The sequence below is a fragment of the Phocoena sinus genome, chromosome 7, assembly GCF_008692025.1.
Source record: "Phocoena sinus isolate mPhoSin1 chromosome 7, mPhoSin1.pri, whole genome shotgun sequence".
NCBI lineage: Eukaryota > Metazoa > Chordata > Mammalia > Artiodactyla > Phocoenidae > Phocoena > Phocoena sinus.
The window spans coordinates 46,461,719-46,480,647 of NC_045769.1; the positions used below are offsets into that span (position 1 = coordinate 46,461,719).

The 18,929-nt window shown below is 39.7% G+C and overlaps 1 protein-coding gene across 5 annotated transcripts in view; it reads right to left on the bottom strand.

The window, feature by feature from the left end:
- Positions 1–18,716, bottom strand: part of GULP1 (GULP PTB domain containing engulfment adaptor 1) — a 272,148-nt gene extending 253,432 nt beyond the window's left edge. For 2 of the 5 annotated variants that reach the window (XM_032637492.1, XM_032637495.1), the window contains exon 1: positions 18,044–18,627. The gene's annotated coding sequence lies outside the window, so the exon portion shown is untranslated. Of the gene's footprint in view, positions 1–18,043 lie in introns of all 5 variants that reach the window. The other 3 variants (XM_032637493.1, XM_032637496.1, XM_032637494.1) reach the window with 3 other exon arrangements.
- Between the last annotated feature and the right edge of the window lie 213 nt (positions 18,717–18,929).

The window sequence follows — 18,929 nt, forward strand, 5'->3', positions numbered from 1 at the left end:
ACTACACAGCATGGAAATATCTGGTAAGAGGCCAAGTTTATCTGTAACTCAGTTAAGTCTTCAATAACTTATCTGGAATCTTCCATAACATCCCACAGACTACACATTTTACTTTACCTTTTTTTGCAAAGGTTCAGTATATAAGATGCAGAGGGGGTACATAAATAAAAGTAAAACCAAGCCCCAGTGCATTTCTGCTTTGTGGGTTTGTTCTCTCTCTCTTTTTTTCCTTTTTTTTCTTTGTACATTTCTTTGTTTTCCAAATTTTAACCAGGGGAGATTTCTTTTACAAGTGTTAGGGCGAAAAAAATTATCAAAAACTGATTTTTGTGAGGTTTTAATTTTAATACTGAGGAGAATTCATTTCTAAAACACTTTTTTGTAATAATCATTTTCACATGCAAATTTACAAAACACAGTGGAGCTTGCTCTTAGCCCCTCATAGAAATGATGTATTTTAAACACCAGACCTGAAAAATAGATTCCATCCTTGAGGCCTAAGTTACTTTAATGCCTGTTAGACAACAAGAAGAGACTCACAGATGCAGCCTCCTCTTGTAACCAAAATAAGTTGAGTTCAGGCAAATGTGGGTGCCAATGTGTGCATCCAAAAATAATGACCTAAATGATCCAGATTTCAGGCCTCCAGTAATCACAGACACAGCTATTGAGTTGAAAAATGAACCAAGACTTGAGAGTGTAAGATAAAGCAAAGGGGCAAAGACTGACACTTGTGCTGAGCAGTTTATAATTTACTGGTTCTTCCTCAGTCATCTGTCTACTCGAGAAAAAAAAATCATGATTCTGACAGAAACCACTGCCCAATGATTTATGTTTGATTACTTACTATCTGTTTAAATGTTATCAATCCACAGCATGCTACATTTATCCTTAAAAGTAACATGAATTTGAAATCATAAAATGATATTGACAGGATTCTTCTCAATTTCTTCCTGCCCCGATACCAGTACACACCTAAGCCAGCTGCTGAGGTCCATCACATCACTAGAAAAAAGTCAAATTACAAACCAATATGTAGCCCGTGATCCCAATTCTTTTTTAATTTTTATTGAAATATAGTTGATTTACAATGTTGTATTAGTTTCAGACATACAGCAAAGTGATTCAAGATTTCATGGAGAAACCTTTTTTAGATTCTTTTACATTATAAGTTATTACACGGGGGCTTCCCTGGTGGCGCAGTGGTTGACAGTCTGCCTGCTGATGCAGGGGACACGGGTTCGTGCCCCGGTCTGGGAAGATCCCACATGCCGCGGAGCGGCTGAGCCTGCGCGCCCAGAGCCTGTGCTCCACAACAGTGAGAGGCCCGCGTACCGCAAAAAAAAAAAAAAAAAAAAAAAAAAAATAAGTTATTACACGATATTAAGTATAGTTCCCTGTGCTACACAGTAGGTTCTGTTGGTTATCTACTTTATACATAAGTAGTGTGTATATTTTAATCCCAAACTCCTAACCAAGTCTATTTTTAAAATTAAGGAAATGTCATCAAATCAGTCAATGAGACTCATTTTTTTTCTTTATACTCTTCAGTATTCTTAAACTTGTTTCAAGAGCATGTACCAATTGTAAAATTAAAAAAAAGAGTGTTGATGTATATACACTAAAAAGTTAAAAATATGGGCTTCCCTGGTGGTGCAGTGGTTGAGAGTCCACCTGCCGATGCAGGGGACATGGGTTCATGCCCTGGTCCGGGAAGATCCCACATGCTGTGGAGCAGCTGGGCCTGTGAGCCATGGCCGCTGGGCCTGCGCGTCCGGAGTCTGTGCTCCGTAGCGGGAAAGGCCACAACAGTGAGAGGCCCACATACTACAAAAAAAAAAGTTAAAAATAGTTTTCTCCTACATAATTTTAGGATTAAGGGTTTCTTATTTGTTTCATATTAATATTTTATATTACAAATTTTCTTCTACCATATTTCATTTGTATATATTTAAAAAAACAAAAAAATTCTAGAAGGAGAAGATATATCCCAGTTCAAATTACACAATGTTTTAAGCTAGTGGGGTTTGATGACTATCTTTAGTGTTGTGTTTGGATTCCTCTTTCTCTTCTGTGTGTATATCTATTATAGATTTTTGGTTTGCGGTTACCATGAGGTTTTGGTATAGTAGTTTATGTATATATACATGATTGTTTTAAGTTGCTGATCTCTTAATTTCAAATGCATTTAAAATATCCTGCATTTGTGTGTTGATGATTTCCTACCTTTACTGAATGTTTGTCTTTACTGGTGAGCTTTCCCATTCCATAATTTTCGTGTTTCTAGTTGTAGCCTTTGCTGCTTAGAGAAGTTCCTTTAGCACTTGTTGTAAAGCTGATTTGGTGGTGTTGAATCCTTTTAGCTTTTGCTTCTCTGGAAAGCTTTTCATTTCTCCATCAAATCTGAACAAGAGCCTTTCTGGGTAGAGTATTCTTGATTGTAGGTTTTTCTCTTTCATCACTTTAAAAACCTCATGCCACTTCCTTCTGACCTACAGGATGTCTGCTGAACAATCAGCTGATAGTCTTATGGGGATTCCCTTGTATGTTATTTGTTGCTTTTCCCTTGTTGCTTTTAATATTTTCTCTTTATCTTTAATTTTTGTCAATTTGATTAATATGTGTCTTGGTGTGTTCCTCCTTGGGTTTATTCTGCCTGGGACTCTCTGCACTTCCTGCATTTGGGGGACTGCTTCCTTTCCCATGTTAAGGAAGTTTTCAGCTATTATCTCTTCAAATATTTTCTCAGGTCCTTTCTCTTTCTCCTTCTGGGACCCCTATAATGCAAATGTCGGTGTGTTTGATATTGTCTCAGAAGTCTCATAAAGTGTCCTCATTTCTTTTCTTTTCTTTATTCTGTTCTGTGGCAGTGATTTCCAGCACTCTGTCTTCCAGCACACTTATCCATTCTTCTGACTCATTTATTCTGCTATTGATTCCTTCTAGTGTCTTTTTCATTTCAGTTCCTGTATTCTTCAATTCTGTTTGATTGTTCTTTATATTTTCTAACTCTTTGCTAAAAGCTTCTTGTAACTTTTCGCTCTGTGCATCCATTCCCTTCTCAAGTTCTTGGATGATCTTTACAATCATTACTCTGAACTCTTTCTTGGGTAGATTGCCTATCGACACTTCACTTAGTTTTTTATGTTGTTCCTTCATTGGAACATATTCCTTTCCCATCTCATTCTGTTTAAATTTCTATTTGTAATTTTTATGTATGTAGTAGGTTAGTTACGTTTCTTGACCTTGGAGAAGTGGCCCTCTGGAGGGGATGTCCTATGTGTCCCAGCAGTACACTCCCTTCTAGTCACCCAAGGGCCAGGGACCACTTGGTCCCAGGGTAGGTTCTGACCTGTGTTTGTGGACTCAGTTCCACAGGCTGTGGGACTATAGTTTTCTTGCTTCTGGTGCCTGCCCACTGGTCGGTAGAGCTGTGTCTTGGCCCTCTTGTGGGCAGGGCTGCGTAAAGGGGCATGTCTAGAAGTGTCTGTGGGCTCAGGAAGTCTTTAGGCAGCCTGTCTGCCAATGGGTGGGGCTGCGTTCCCACCCTGTTGGTTGTTTGGCCTGAGGCATCCCAGCATTGGAGCCTGCAGGCTGTTGGATGGGGCAGGTCTTAGTGCCAAGGACACAAGATATCTGCCTCCAGCCAGAGTTTATGTAGATGAACACTCCCCAATATGTCCACCACCAGCTTTTATGACCCCAGAGAGAGCCACAGCCCCTCCGCCCCCTGCCTCCCCAGGAGACCCTCCAAGACCAGCAGATAGGTCTGGCCCAGGTTCGTACGAAGTCACTGCTTTTGCCCTGGGTCCTGGCACATGCAAGACCTTGTGTGCACCCTCCAAGAGTAGAGTCTCTGTCTCCCCAAGTCCTGTGGAGCTCCTGCAATCAAGCCCCTCTGGCTTTCAAAACAAATGCTCTGGGGGCTCCTCCTCCCAATGCTGGACCCCTAGGCTGGGTTGCCTGGTGTGGGGCTCAGAGCTCTCACTCCTGTGGGAGAACCTCTGCGATATAATTATTCTCCAGTTTGTGGGTTGCCCATCCAGGTGGTATGGAATTTGATTATATTGTGATTGCACCCATCCTACTGTCTCATTGTGGTTTCTTCTTTATGTCTTTGGATGTAAAATATCTTCTTTTGGTAGGTTCTCATCTTTTTTATCAATGGTTGTTCAGCAGTTAGTTGTGATTTTGGTGTGCTCATGAGAGGAGGTGAGGTCAAGGTCCTTCTACTCTGCCATCTTGCTTCCCCATCCAATCCCTACTGGGGTTTTTTGCTGAAGATATATAACTTTTTCATAGAGATATAGTCAAAAACAGATACTCATTCTGTACCCCTCTAATTTATTATCTTTTATAAGTTGCAAATGACATATTACATTGAAGTTGTTCCATTTGTATTTATAGTTTAGGATACATTCATTTATATAAAACAGCATATTTTCTAATCAGAATGAAAGCAGAACATAATTTTACTGTGAGGTTGAACATAACAGTACAAAAATTACATTGACACTTTACACAATAATGCTAGCTACCATTTACTAACACTTACAAACTCCAGCCACTATGCTACATGCAACATGGTTTTAATCCTCTCAGAAACCCTGCATTATTGTCTATGCCATCTTACAGATTAAGAAAGGAAAACAGTATGAGATTAATTTGCCTGTTGAAGAGCACTCAGGTTGTAAATAGCCAATCCTATCACCAGAGAAGCCAAAGCTCAGGCTTTCTCCAGTACCACCTACAGATTTATACCATGAAAGATTTGTCTTCATGTACTCTACTCCATAACTTACCACACACATAATTCCACCAAAATTGTTCTCACCACAGTCACCAATGACCTTCATGTTAAGTACAACAGACACATAATAGATACTTTAATCTGTTTGTTTGTTTACCTTTCTATACTATTTAACATTGCTGATCATTGTCGCCTTCTCAAATTACTTTTTTTTTAATCTTAGCTTTTACAACATCATAGGTAGTTCCTTCTTAGTGGTGCTTAAGGCTTTGCTTTTTCTGCCCTCGAGCCTTGTTATATGATGGCCCTTGCTAGACTAAAATCTCATATTTGTAGTCTGAAATCTGAAAACTTGTATATATGTACACACACACACACACACACAAACACACCACATATACATATATATCACCAGTCCACACCAAACTTCTTAGCTCCAGACATGTATATGTATGTACATCAAATAACTACTACTGGACATCTACAACAGAATGATTCAGAGACACATCAAAATGTGTCCAAAATAGAAATCATTAGTTTCCTCCAATAGTTCTACTATATTGACTTTGCTGATGAATACCAACACCCAGGTTGCCAAAACTAGGAATCTTAGAATCAACACTTACACCATCCTCCTGCCTACCTCCCACAATCACTAACAAATCATAAAAATGTACAGATGTTTTTCCTCCTAAATATCTCTGGAACAAACTCATTTTTCATTGCCGTCATGCTAAACTAGACTACCACCTTCTCTTGCCTCGATTTACTGGCTGAGCAACTAGTCAAATCTTTCTAAAATGCAGATGACATCTTGTCACCAATCCTATTTTAATCCTTCAAAGGTTTCCGACTGCTATTAGAATAGAGAGCAAACTCTGAATTTGAACGTCCTGTAAGATCTGGTCTTTGCCTCATGGGCTTTACCTCCAGCGATTCTAGCTCTTCTTTCTCTTCCACTCTATCCTCTACCTCTATTTTCAATCTTGTAATTCTGTGGCTGAGCCATATACTCACTCCTCTAAGATTTCCTACCTGCTTGAAACACTCTCCACTCTCATTTCTTTCTACTGCTGAGTCTTCTCTAACTTGTAGACTATGTCATATCCCCTGTCTATGGCTCAAAGGGTTCAAGAGAACTTTCTTATAATACCCAAACTATAAATACCTCAAGAGATCAAATGTCTAACAGTTTAACTTACCAAAAAAAGACAAAATGATGAAATCAAATATTAAAATCAGACAACCCTGAATACAATATTTTGATTAAGATACTTGTTTCAGTTTTAAAACAATTATTTAAAACTAAAACTTAGACTGCTCTAAGGGCTGAAATGTTTTTTGAGGTTATCTAGTCCATCTTCTCAATGAAGGAAATATCAATGAAAAGTACATGACTTGCTTTTAAAAACATTAATATTAGTTATTTTACATCTTAGGCTTTATTTATACAAACCCTATCACTTTGACAAAACCAGGGAAAAAATGGGATTAAGAAGGTCAGATTTTCTCACTCAAGCATTTTAACCTTCTTGACAAATCAAATCAAGCATGAGCCAAAGCAATATACAGACACAATTTAGTCAATGAGTTAATTTTTGTACTTTATCTAACTAACTAGGGTAAAATGAACAAATATCTTGTCATATGGGAGTGCCAAGTTGTCACTTCTAAGAGTGGGAGATGAGCAGCTCATGGTGCTGCAAAAAAAGGGGGAGTTAAGCACCAGCCAGGAGTCTAGGCGATCAGGTTATTCAAAGGTATCGCACTCTCGACAGTAAAGAGAACTACCGAAGCTGCCCTAATCCTTCAGGGGGACTCTCGCCACTCTACTGCACACTTCCTCAACTAGGATGGTGGTTAAGATGCACTACTTCCCACCCTACTATCTGCCCTAGTCTACTGTTTGCCAGCCCTGGAACCTTAAACAAGTTTCTTAATCATTTACAAATCATAAAAAAAACATTTAGCACAATGTTCAGGACATTGTGAGCACTATGTAAATGCTATTTGTAGAGGAGGAAAAGGGCAGATTTTCCTCTACCCTCCCAGACTCTCGACTAAGACTTCCTGTAACAAAAGACAGATTAACAAGAGAATGGAATACAAATGTATTTAATATAAGTTTTGCGTGACACAGCAGCCTTCATAAAGAAATGAAGACACCCAAAGAAATGATTAAACCTGAATGTTTTTTTACGCTAGGTTTGAAGAAGAGTTACAAGTCTTGGAAAGGTTTGACAGGACCAAGCGTATGAGCTAAGTATAGTAAACTAGGGGAAACTTAGCAAGATCATTCAGATTCCTCTGTGTCCCTTTGTTTTCAGAGCTAAGGATGTTCCTTTCCTTCTAGGATAGAGAGAGCACCTCTCACATGAGGATTTTGTGACCTGTTTCAGGAGAAGGTCAGAAAGTCCTTCCTTCACATGCCGTTTCTCAAATTCCCTCAGGTTGAAGTATTCAATATGTCAAGGTACCATATTTTGACGTAGTGTGTCCTAAACCCTGTCATATTCTTGTTATTTCTCTTTCAAAAAATCATTTTTGGTTTGGACCACAGGTAGAAGACAACAGGTTAAGAAAAGAGCTCATATGCCATGAAGATCCTAATAAATAGAGACAATGATTGGGGTGGGGGAAGGGCACGACTATTTTCACTTTATTTGATTATTTTAGCACTAGTGAGAGTTGGAATTTGAATTATCTCTTCCTTGTTTTATATCTGCTGTGAGCCAATTTATATTTTCTACTAAAATTTCTGAAGTGGAGAAGCAGCGTCCCTTTATAATAGTTTCCATACTAAGAGGCATTTATTCACATTCAAAAACCCACAAGAATGTGGCTCCCTTTTAAAGAGGAAAAGGTCACCAGAGGGCACTTTGATTCTGGGCAAAGGGATACCCCAGAACAATCCCTGAACAACAGCTTCTAAAAGAACAATAATCCTCTGAGAATTCCAGCACTTTGTATTCTCTAGTTCCCTTGCCTAACTTTGAAAGAAGGCCATGATCTCATAGAGGAAGCATCTCAAGTATGTTTACAGCATTTTTATGCAAAAAGCAAATATGCACATCTCAATCACGGTAATGTAGGAGGTCTTGTTAACTATGGATCTCTCCATCAGTAACTTCTTCTAAGGTCTCTCACTTTCCTAAGGTATTCAAATTACTGGCTGTCCATTTCCCTCTCCAACTCAATCTCCATACTTTCAACACCCACACTGATACAGCTCTAATACAACAGTCTTGTTCTTTCTTGGCGAACGAACCATTTGTCACTGCAGGTTTTCACCGTCTGTAATGTTTCTCCCTCCAGTTTCACCACTGCTCTTCTTCACCTCCACCGTCTACACAATCTTTAGCTTTCTGTTTTTCACACCCCCTCACTGCCAACAAACCTGCCCACTGTGACACTTGCCTATTCTGAGCCTGTTAGATTATTCCTGGTTTTGCTTGCCTCCACCTCCTGCTTAAACCACCAGTTAAACCATTTCAGCATTAATACTCTAAAATATATTAGATTGGCCAAAAAGTTCGTTCGGTCAAACTTTTTGGCCAGCTCAACATTTCACTCCTGCTTTTGGCAATTCTCAGCTTTGGGTAGTTCCTACAACCTTTAGAGCAAGAGGACAAAGACTCAGATATACCTCCTTACTTTGATACAGCAAAAAACAATGTGCATAATGGTAAATCAGCAAAAAAAGCTAGAACTCAACATGGTGGCAAGAACCACCATGAACATGGTGACAGAAAATAAACTGCTATGGTTCCAGTGAACTAGAGCTTTATAACACTAGTTCTGACTTAAAAGATTATTATACGTCTGCATTGTTTTTTACTTCTGTGAATGGATCTGCACTACACAATTTTCTTAATTTTACTCCCATCATCTTTATCTTTTACATTTAAATAATTACATTAGTTTTATCATGACTCCAAGCTTGAAACTACTCAGACAAGGCAATGAGAGTACGTCAGTGTTTCCTAAGGTACATTTAATGTTCCCAGTACAATAAAGACACCAAATAACCAAATAAACAGTGATGTGATTTTATGGATTCGATTTTGAATTTGTATTTCAAGTTATTTTATTTTTATTGAATAATGTATTCTGAGATATATGTAGAATATATTCATCCCCAAATAACTTTAGCTAAGATGACTAATACAATCACTGTATTAAAAACATAAAATTTGGTGCATTGAGTAATAATATATTTATATAGAGTAATAGCACTAATCATATCCAAAGTTTAAAACCCAAGTGATCTATAAATTTTCTTTAATTATCTAAATTGTTATTTCTAAAATATTTATTTCAAATTAAGATGCCACTTAACAACTGTTCTAATTAAGATACTTTCTCATTTAAGTAACTGAAAGGTCTAGTTCAAACTGGTTTGAAAAATAAATAATTTCATTCTCTTACACAACAGTAAATCCAGAAATATGGTAGGTTGATTCAGGGACCCAACAATGCCATCAAGCATTCAGGTTCTTTACATTTTTTTCCTTCTTCATTGATGCATTTGTTTTGCCCTCGAGCTAGATATCCTCATAGACAAAAGATGACCCCCTACAGCAATTTCAAGCATCTATTCCAGACAGGACAAATATCAAGAGCTGACATATGTATGCCTTCTCACCAATGTCCCCTTCCCAAGTGTAAAGGAAGTTTTTCTACCCCACCTCCCTCCAGTTCTGTCATTTCATATAATTGACTCTGACTGGGACAAGGAACAAGTGCCCCCTCCATAAACAATCACTGACAAGGGGAATAGAAACACTGTGACTACTAGCTCAGCCTAATCCAAATTTCTTATTAGAAATGAACTGCCTTCCCCTTGAGGCAGGAGATAGATGGGTCCCAGGCCAAGCAGCTGGAGTCAGTCCCCTGTAGACAGATACTCGAAGATGAAGATAGGAGAGGCTGAGCCCTGCCCAGATAAAAGATAAGAGACCACATATTCCTCATTCTCTAAGTCAAGGAGACCTTCCCAATTAAAAAGCTCCTTGGAGGTCAAAAGAGGAGTTAGGTAAAGCTACCCACAGACCTCTTTGCTGGAATCCATCTTGTGTGCACACATGGGAGGATCCTGAGATGTACCAAACACGGACTCAGAACCAGGCAAATCAAAATGACTGGCCAGGGCTTCCCTGGTGGCGCAGTGGTTGAGAGTCCGCCTGCCGATGCAGGGGACACGGGTTCGTGCCCCAGTCCGGGAAGATCCCACATGCCGCGGAGCGGCTGGGCCCGTGAGCCATGGCCGCTGAGCCTGAGCACTCCTCAACGGGAGAGGCCACAACAGTGAGAAGCCCATGTACCACAAAAAAAAAAAAAAAAAAAAATTTGAGATATAGCTACATGTCTATAGATATATCCACATATAAAAAATAATACCTAGAAGCAAGTGTAATTATTATTGTAATTTTAAACTGGTGGTAAACCTAAAAATATTTCAAAATATGTGCAGAGTAATGAGACATGACAATAAACATGTGCAACTTCTAGAAAGTTATAGGTACTTAAGATTGTTTGTGTGTGTGTGTTCCCCTGCCTTCAACACTGAAAAACATACTAAATTTAAGTGAGGTGTTCAAGAGTAATAATGGTATTGCCTTATATCCAAGTTCATGGACACCACCACCACCACCACCACGAGTGTGAAATGGAGCGCACACTCAACTCCTTGTGACTCCAATTACATGTTAGTTAGACCTGGAGAAATTTAAAAAGAAATAAAAAGAAGGTAGCAGTTTTTTAAAATAATTAATCCAGTTAAAGTTCTTAAACTCCCATATGCAATTACTAATGATTATGGTCATCAACATGAAGATAGAAAGGAGAAACATCTCCAAAGTTCCGAAATTCAGTTTGCTCTGTTAAACCATGCACAGGGTTCCATGCCTCTTTGCCTTTACCACTCACTGTCTTGAACTGCTCTCCTTCATTGCTTGCTAACTCATCTTCATCCTTTGCCTAGGAATCACCTCCACACTTTCTTTCCAGACACTGCTTCCCCTCGTACTGATGAATAACCTCTACCCCTATTCCTTCAATATTCTCTCCACTGTAGCACAGAATTATACGGAAATAAGTCCTATTTAAGTCTATTTAAGGTAATTGGAGATAGGTCTCTGTCACTGCCAAAAAGAACCCAAAACAGTGTTCAATAAATATTTATTAAATTCCATTGGATAATATAAAAATCCCTTATTTGTCAACTCATACTTTAAACCTAGTAACATTTTTCAGAATGAGAAGGGGGGGGTGGGGGGAGATTGCAAATTTTTATGAAGACTTAAGAGAAAGTCTGTATATCTCATCGAATAAGAAAGTCCCAAAGAAAGATTTATTATAACATTGTTTTTTAAAGCCTCATCTGCACTACTCTAGGAAATTTCATTTTTCGAAATTAATCATAAATTTCCTAGTCTACCTAATTTAAGCAATCAAGCCTATGATAAATTCACACGTTATAAATTTAGTAGCAGTTCTTCCTTTAAAAAGAATTAAAGACAATGTTGGCAGTGTAATAAATCTTATTTGTTTGCCATAAAGAATTTTAAAGGCTTTTCTCCTAGACATCCAGAGTCACAATGATATAAAACAGAAATAATAATTCACAAAATTTCAAAACAATAGCTATTGTTATTATAAAGCATTGTTACTTTATAGATCTGAAATTTCAATAGACTTTTGCCATTCCAGACGGCATTTAGATAATTTCAAATACAATTCATTTACTCAAATATTTCTCTTTAACAATTCTCTCAAACTGTATTTTGCTAAACTACACTGCATAAGTAGCTTCTAACTAATTATATACTCAGTTACTATATGCAGCATAGAGATAAACTGCTTTGGTATTAACTCAGTTATACAATTGTTCTTTACAATAAGCCAAATTTCTCTATATTTATGTGTACTACCAGCAACAATCTACATTTAAGTACATTTTTAAGATTATAATAGTGCACATCCTCAAGGAGGTAGTAGGAAAGTTTTACCATCAGCCAAAGTTCCATATTTTTTATGGAGTTCTTCAAAAGCAGACAAAAATTAAATAGATTATGAGAATAACATGCACATTGACCTTTAAAAACACTTTATAAAGTACTCTGTCTTCTTAAGTAAAACTCCTATCAGTACTTACCAAGCTATGTTTTAACTCACCCAAGTGGAAATCTGGGTAAATTAACCTATTTGCTGTTAAAATTTTACTGGCACTCTTGATGGTTGTAAACAGCTATAAGAGAAATCAAAAAGCTAAAATCAAGTTCATTCTCTTATATCAACTGTTAATTACCCCAAACTGGAGATTTCTGCCACAGCACAGATGGTTCTGTTTGCTTTTTAGCCAAAATGCTGTCTAAAATCACTATTACAAACTAAGTGAGAAGTAGAGCTTAGTTATCATTTGATGAAATATTACATAACTGTTTTAAAAGATTATACATCCAATCCTTAACGATTCCTTTAGTAGGTTACTTGTGCTCTGTATTTCCTTCTACCAAACCTCTCAGCTAGCTGTGTTTTGGTCATTTGAATGGATATCATCACTTCTACAAGAAAGTGGATTAAAGACTGAGCCCAAATCATTCAATCTGCTCTTGGTTAACAGCTCTGTCAAAGTTTATGTTCCCTGAAATTCTTGGAGGACTGTGGTTGAAGTATCAGGGAACAGATCAACTGTAACATCTGATAATCATAAGAAAAAGCTATACAATACCAGGAAAACACTACATTTACACACAATTCTCACTTCACAGAACCTTATAAACTTAGCAGTAGTAGCCACCTTCCAAGCAGTGAGTTTACCTTCTGACAGTAGTTAACTGCACATTTGCCTGTGTTCTACTTAAGAAAGGTAGAAAAGGCTTCCATGATTATGTCACCATCAGAGCCATTAACCAAGAACGATGATACCAGATCTTTTCCATTATTTTTCTCATCCTTTACAGGTATAAGTAAAAAGCAAGAAAACTCCTTTAAAATTTGGAAAAAAAAAAAAAAAAGTCAAGAATCTCTAGCAAGAGTTACCTGGAAAAGATTTTAAACTAATGGTTAAAATTAGCTCAGAAATATCAATTAATTGAAGTTGCTTTTTCTTACGAAAAATATACCTAGCACAAATAGAGAAACATCAAAGAATACATGTCATAATTCTCTGTACATATATATACATACAAACATATATATGGGAGAGGGATTATTTATCCAAGGCTTGGAAGTTTCTAAGATATATTCTGAATCTCCTCTTCAGAAGGCATGTGATGAAGATTATATGTAGGTATATTTATATAATGTTAATAGCAAGAAACAAACATACAAAGATGGCTATTACTATCTAGATATTGTCTAGTAGGTACACCCTGAAAAATATATACAGTGTTATTTAAAACTCTTTTAAAAAGTCATATTGGGACTTCCCTGGTGGCGCAGTGGTTAAGAATCCGCCTGCCAATGCAGGGGACATGGGTTTGATCCCTGATCCGGGAAGATCCCACATGCCGCGGGGCAACTAAGCCCGTGCGCCACAACTACTCAGTCTGCGCTCTAGAGTCCGTGAGCCACAACTACTGAGCCCTCGTGCCACAACTACTGAGCCCTCGTGCCACAACTACTGAAGCCTGCGCGCCTAGAGCCTGTGCTCTGCAACAAGAGAAGCCACTGCAATGAGAAGCCCGCGCACCGCAACGAAGACCCAACGTGTCCAAAAAAATAAAAAAGGCATATTAATCTTTGCAATCACAATTGTTACATAAATTAACTCACTTATTCATATTATGTGAGCAAAGTAAAGCAGTCTTTCCAAAACTATCCTTAAGTATACAATAGTGAATGATGAAACTAATTCCAAATTTACTATAATTATACCATTTCAGTGGTAAACAGAAAATTTGTACTTATTCTCCTGCTCAGTATTTGAGTCAATTACCTGTTTTCTGATGAAAAATAATCATGCACTATAAGTATCATTAGAGTGGCTGAAAACATTTTCTTAGCATAAAACAAATACAAAACTAGCAAATAACAGAGCCTAAAAAGAATATAAGAACTGTTGTCTAAGCCTAACTCTGCAACAGTGACTTTTAGCAATTGTCTTTAAAAATAAAGGGCTGTTTTCAATTTCATATCCTCACTGGAAGCAAAGCAATTTCTCTGCTCAAAGTTTATACTATTTTTCCTCTTCAATTTGAATATATTTAAGCTCCCATAGGAACAAGTTTAACTTTCCTGATCTCTAAATGCATTAAGACGAACACTATTAGATCCACCAGCCTCTAACATGTTTAGGGACCAGGGCTCACGGCAGTCATGCAGTTGGGTCCTGTAACTACTTTTGAATCCATTATTATATCCGAATAAAATAACTTTTTTTGTTCTTTAGAGGTTTTACAAAACAAATCACAGTTTTTCAGAACGAACCACAAAGTACTCTGCTAAGTAAAATTTAAATTTAAATTATCTAATATTCAGCAAGGAGAGTAAGATTTTAAAAATGTTAAGTTTAAAATCAAAAGCAAAACTGGTTATTTTACAGTAAAATTACCCTATTACATCCTTGAACATTCACTTGTTCTTTGATTATTCAAAAAAAGTGCTGGTCGTGTTAAGATGACCATAAATTCAACTGCAATCTTCCTTATACTCCCACTTTTTCTAGATTCACTATTAATGATAAGGCGAAGTCTAAAAATAAAAGTTATGATTAAGTATTTTACCAAAAGATCTTATCCTTTAATATATCCATATTTATTCTGTATTCTTTCTCTAATACACTAACCTCTTCACCTGAAAAATAGTTAAGTTACACATCCAAGAGTATGATACAGTACACTGAACTATAAAAATAGGTAGTTTATTTTACTAATTGATGTGTCAAACTAAAAATTAAATATTTCACAATTATCATGCATGTGTCAATAGTTTAAAAGTTCATACATTACAGATAGCAATATAGATAATAAATTATATGTTGGTAAAACATTTAAGAAGTAAAATAACCCACACAAATCACAGTGCTGAAAAGTTCAGAGCTGGGATTTAAATCCAAGCTTGATGTTTCCTCAGACATAAAAAGTATGCAACAACTATTGGTTGAATCAATTAATGAATGGCTCCTAAATCTACCCTCTAAACTTTTAAGGAAACTGTTGTGGCCATTGGGAAAAGAAAGTTTGTTTGTACATCATAAATGTATTTCAGTCTCTCAAGTGTTATTTCCGAGAAGGGAGCCAAATTCTGCAAATATATTTGGTAACTTCTCATAAAGGAAAAATTGAGCTGGTCTTAAAAAAATAACTGGCCCTTGAGTATAAATAGAAACCAAAATAAAAAAGTCAATGAATTTGCTGATTGTTCTTTGCTGTTTGAGAGAATAACTCAGCTTTAGTCATAAAATCTCACCCAATATTTTCAAAAACATAAAATTTATGATTAAACTAAAGCTATGATTAAAAGGCACAGTAGTAATTTTTATAAATTAAATAGGTATGTCACTATTACATTTGTATTTTAGGTATAAATATTCCAATTTACCCCTACAAATCTCAATAGAATCAACCGAGACAGAAGCCCTATGACCTTTATATCTAAAAATGTATTAACATAATTTCATCTCTTTAAAGCTTATTGTAAGCTTGTAATTATGCAAAGGAAATTTCTTTATTTTGCAAGTGGAAAAACTGAAATCATAGACAGGGAAAACACATTGCCAAGGGTGATTCATAAAGTCAATCTCAGAGAATAGGCTGATATTCACAATCCCAAACTCACCAATCCAGAGGAAATACCATATTAGTGTTTTTTACTATTCAACCCCCAAACCCACAACAGTAGACCAACCTTCCTGAAAAAAAAAAAAAAAATAGAGGAAACATGAGCAATTTTAACACATAAAAGAAGGGTCCTAATTGCAGATAAGACTCTCAGTTCCTGGCTAGTCCAGAACTTGGAAGCAGCAGGGCCTTAACGTATTGGGCCAATGTGTGAAATACTGAGATCACACCAACATCTACTCCTTCAGGTGAAGGAGCAAGTTCTATTATCGGGATCACTTTTGACAAACACAAGGAAGACATTTGGACACATTTTCCACTTTAATTTCATGACCCAGTTTTGTGCCATTTGAGAATACCTAATTGAATTATTCGATTTAGGTGGAAAATCACCTGCTCAAAACCCAAGTCTTCAGTTCTTACTGGCTGTGAAAACAAAGAAGGTCAAGGTCAAGGGCTTGAAGTTGCAGCAAGCCTAGTCCAAGTTGAGGAGACAAATAGCAACAAAGTGTGGGTATTTGCAAAGTATGATCGCACAAAAAGCACCAGGCCCGCAGCTATTCCACTGCAACACTGATAGGGAATGGTCAGACATCCCTCCTAGACCGCTTCTTTCTCTCTCCTCTGTCACATCCCACTGCACTCTATGCTTAGCTTATTTTTTTTGCCAAGAATACTGATCTTAGTCACCTTAAAATTCTCACTGCAAAAGAAACCCCTTGTTTAAACCCAAGTACAACCAACAGCTCCTTTCCAATTATCCCCAGCAACTTCCCCAGTCCCTTTTATGTTTGGCTACTGAGCTCAGTCTAGTTTGGCTGCCGGCCAGGTTCCTCTCTTCTTTCCTTGTCAGTGGTAAAAACTTGGAAAACAGTCCTGGACAGCTCAAGGAGACCTTTTAATTATGCAGTGGGGCAGTACCTTAGTCTGTCTGCTGTTTCCAGCAAGGCTTGTAGTCTCCAGCGACTGCACTCTCCCAATTGGTGGGCTTTCTAGCAAGGTTACTTGTTTATGTGGGGGAAGGAGGGAAAGACTGGCAGAAAAAGGGGCGATTTGCGAATCTGAAAAATGCCCAACTCCTCTCAGAGTTTCCTACCTCCTCACATTCACTCTGTCTCATTACTGCCCTCCTTTACCACCTTATCACCCACTTGGCATCAAAGACACAAAATCATCAGTGTCCGGGTCTCCTTGTAGTCCTAGAAATTAACAAGGGGAGTCACGACTGGAACACTCTCCAAAAACTTTTATTCTCAAGTGCTGATGCAAGATATATATTTTTTTTAAAAAAGCAGGTCCAAAATAAACTTATTAAATTCTTCCTAATTGCATTATACTTTGTCAAACTTGCAGACTGAAATAGTGCATGTAAATGTCTGATTGCCAGTGGAAATAAGGCGAGCTCAGTCCGGAAAACTGCTAGGACCCAGGAAGGGATACCTTGACCGACACTCGCACTAATTCGGGGTTTGCCCAAGGTACTAAGTGCGCACGCCAAGCCCAACACCAGCTACGTCTTCCTTACTCTACCCTGGCAAGCTAGTTCCAGCTGCAGCGCCCAGCTTCCTGTTCAAGTTCCATTCAACATCGTAAACACATTCCAAGAAAACCAGCCTGCCCCGAGTTCCCTCCCGCACACAGGGAACTCTGAGCGGCGGCCCCGGGAGCCACAGGGAAGAACCGGTCGCGCTGGGTTCTGATCCGTGCAGTGAATCAGCGCCCCCCCCCCCCCACCGCGGGGGCTGGTGGACCCGGGCGAGCGAGCTCGGCAGCGGGACCGAGAGCCCAGGGTCTCAGCGCCCCGCAGAGCCGTGCGCCTCTCTAAGGTAGCTCCCGCCAGAAGGAACTACTCGACCCACCCAGCCACAGGGTAACCATGTGGGCGCCGCCCCTGAGTTTGGGCCCTCCCAGCCCTGGGTTTTAAAGAATCCACGGCCCGGCCTCGGAGCTTCGCGCCTCCCCGCCCCCCATGCCTACACTCCCTCCCGGAGCCAACAAAAGGGAGGTTACGCTGGAAGAAGTTTTGCTCCTGGGTAGCCTCGCTGTGACCCGGAGATGACTTGCCTGCTCAGTCCCGTCTGGTCCGCACACCCTCAGCCGTCCTGATCCACCCGCGCCCCACCGCCCCCTCCAGCTCCTAACCACCGGCCCCGGCTCCCCGGACCAAAGTTACCACAAAGGGCTCCAGGAGTCCGGAGACCAATGCGTCCCCAACCTCGGGGGGCTCTCCGTCATCCCTGCAGCACTGCCACGGCAGTAGTCAACAGGTCTCAGCCTCCTTTCTTGCTGAACGGCTTCCTGAGCCTTTCAGTGTCTTAATTTTTGTAACCTGCCCAGCAGCGGTAGTGGCGGCGAGCAGCCCCGCGCCCTCCTTCCCCGGCACCCGGCCGGGGCTGACCACCGCCCGCCGCCTCTCAGGATGTCAGTTTAAAAGAGACTGCACGCTACCTGGCGGGACGCTGGGCTTGCAGCCAGGGAAGCCCCCAGATAAACCGCGGTCTCTCCTTACCTTACTGACTGATGCAGTCGGGTCAGGCTCCGGGCAGGGACATGGAGAGCCGCCGCGTCCTCGGAGCCTGGCGATCTCCGCTCCGGCGCAGCCCGGGCGCCGTTTCCGTGGCCGAGAGGGAAAGTTTCTCTACGTCAACAGCGAGCTGGACTCGGGACCCTCCGGCTCCGGTCCCCTCCCTCTACGCGCTCTCGGCCCCCTCCCTCCTCTTCCTAATCGGCTGAAGCCAAAACTGGCGCTAGCTGGCGGCTGGGGCTCGAGGCTCGGGACTCCGGGTCGCTCCCGGCTGGGAACGCGGGGCTCCCCCTCTCGGCCAGAAGGAAACTCTCCCAGACTCGGCTGGCGCACTTGGGGCAATCTCCTTGGACACTTCCAAACGGGACGCCTGGGTTCCAGCTCGCTGACTTTCTTCGGTCTCTGATGCTCGTCTCCTATGGGCCCTCTGGGCTATATGGCGTCGGCACGCAGGACCCAGGGTGAGAGTGGAATGTGAGAGAAACTCGACCGGAGAAGACGAGGCCTTACCTTACCCGGTTCTTAGCCGGCACGGGAGCCAAAACACAGTTCTCCCCACCCCCACTCCTCGTCCCCCGCTGCGTTTCCTTTTGAACCTCCTCCCTGAAGCACCGGATCGGGACTATTCGCCTTCCCTTGTCTCTCTGTGTTTCCGCACACAATTTCAAAACACTTCTGCTGCTTAACAAGAAAAAAAAAAAAAAGTGTCCAAGGAAGCACACACACGAGTAGCACATACCTTCTTTACAGCCTTTATCAAGAAAGCATTAAAAAAAAAAAAAAAAAAAAAAAAAAGAAAGCATTGACACAGTTTTTGCTGTGTCTCTGGCCGCACCTCTACACTTTTTTTTTTTCCCCTCAGTTTTTTAAA